Source organism: Penaeus chinensis, chromosome 37, assembly GCF_019202785.1.
Source record: "Penaeus chinensis breed Huanghai No. 1 chromosome 37, ASM1920278v2, whole genome shotgun sequence".
Taxonomy (NCBI): domain Eukaryota; kingdom Metazoa; phylum Arthropoda; class Malacostraca; order Decapoda; family Penaeidae; genus Penaeus; species Penaeus chinensis.
In genome coordinates, this window is record NC_061855.1 from 35,626,326 (window position 1) to 35,628,825 (window position 2,500).

Here is a 2,500-nt window from a genome sequence, read left to right on the forward strand (position 1 = left end):
ATTTGACTCGGTGATGAGTAGCGGAACTTGTATTCCCCGACGGCAAAGTTGATACAATGTGTAAGATTCGGCTTCGCACTGCATTAAGGGGAGGGATTAGCATGGTTTACACACACATAAAAAACAGAACAAATCCACTAAGATAACTTAAAATCGGGTTTACCGACACTCTACTGGAGCCACGTTTCACCTATGCAATTACGGTATACAATTCTACGGTTAAATCCGGGATTATTTTTTGGCCGATTGACGCGCAATACAAATGATTAAAATCATGACTGGGCAAAAGCAACTTTTTAATAAGAAAATGCGTTTCGAAAGTTTCCTGATGACCGTTTCAAATTTATATATATGGCTTTATCAATAGTTCATCAAATAACGACGGTATTTTATTGATTGACTGTGTTAACAAATGATACAAAGCAAAGCCAAAAAAAAAAAAAAAAAAAAAAAAAAAAAATATATATATATATATATATATATATATATATATATATATATTTATATATATATGCTATTGACAGTTACGTGTCGCGCAATCCTTGCGGTACACGCAGTCTCCGTAAATGTTATTCTCAAAAAAAAAAAAAAAAAAAAAAAAAACTTTTAACACATTTTAGAAACTGAGCTTGCAAACTTTAATAATGATTATCGTCATATATGGTAACCGTCCAATACTTAAGCTTGTCTTAAAATGTAAGATGGAACTTATTGACCTTTGCCTGAGCCGTAAAACTTCGGAGGCCGTAGCGAGACTTCAGGCCGCGCAGCTAGACATTATTGCTCGTCCCGCGGAACTACGAAACCTTTAGTCTGTCATTCAAATGCGGTCGGTTGCAATAGCCAAATCGGTAATAATTTGTATTAATAATGCATGCATTATTATCATATTAAAAGTATGGGTAATTTATTACATTAATTGGCTTATTACTTGAAATGTACTTCGTGCAATAAGTATGTAGATTTCGCCGTGTCTCGTTAAACGTGTTATATTTTACTAACCTTATATCGTCCCGTCTCCGTTATTACGCTTCATCATAATACGTCGTCCTCAGCGTAGCAATATTTCCAGTTACTGTATAGGTGTATTTCGCAATTTGTATAAAATTCTGCCGGCTTCTATATTTTTTTCACACCAACACTTACTTGGGCACCGGACAGATACACACTGAACGTTTTTCTTGGGCGAGGGCTGGGCTTTCCGAAAATAAAACAAACGATTTTTGATTAGTCAGAAAACTCTGACGTCATTGTCTGAAGTTTTCATTGGCTAGAATTTCTCAGTTAGTAACACCGTATAATCGCTAAGTTGTCAATAATTGGTCGTTACACATGGTGTCCTTGTCTTACTGTTTCAGACATTTATCATTTATTATCGCTATTTCAGAAAAAAAAATTGTCTTTACGTGTGCGAAAAAATGTTATTTGTTTTGTATTACGTTTCTTTAATGCAGAAACAAAATCACCTTCATGTAAGTTTATGCGGATTTTATCAAATTACGAAATTAATGAAAGAAAATAAAACGGCATCATTGGTTTGTTTACAAATAGTAGAGAAGGAATATCGGATGGCGATTTTTTAAATATTGAGATCTTTGGGCTCTGTGACACTTGCGTTTCCAATAGAAGATAAGTTTCTTAAATTTATTTGCTCTATCACATGCATATATATATATATTTTTTTTCCGGTTTAAAGATGGCTAGTCAAAACTTTACCTATACCCAAATGAGCAATCTAGGCCTGCTGATCGTTTTATTCCTTTTGTGTCCTGTTACAGACTTCATTGTTCATTTTGGCAAACTCAAAGATTATAATGTTTGATTTAAAGATATGGAGAGCTACACGGAAAATATTTTAAGAACTTTGAAAGGGACCTAACATGAGGCACACTGGGTAGCGTTCTAGGAGTGTCAAGCGTGATATGGGGTGATTGGTACTGATTTTGAAACACATAATTAGGAAATGTAAAATTGGTTTCATATTGTTTATTAACGATTAGGATACTCTCAGAGGAGGTGCTAAGAGGGACTCAATCCAGGGCCTGTACACCGATGAATAGCCGTGAACGCGTCTTATCGATTGGCCAGCATATATATTAAGTACAGAGTTTAAATGGTACCACTCGGGAGACCGATGTATGCTAGATTCATTAATATATAAGTATATGCATATATATATATATATGTGTGTGTTTACACACACACACACACACACACACACACACACACACACACACATATATATATATATATATATATATATATATATATATATATATATGTGTGTGTGTGTATGTGTGTGTGTGTGTGTACACATTTATACACACACACACACACATATATATATATATAAATAAATTAATATATAAGTATATACATATATATATACTTATATATATATGTATATATATATATTTGTACATATAAGTATGTCTGTATTTATGTATATATATACATATGTGTGTATACGTGTATACATATATGTATATTTATGTATATG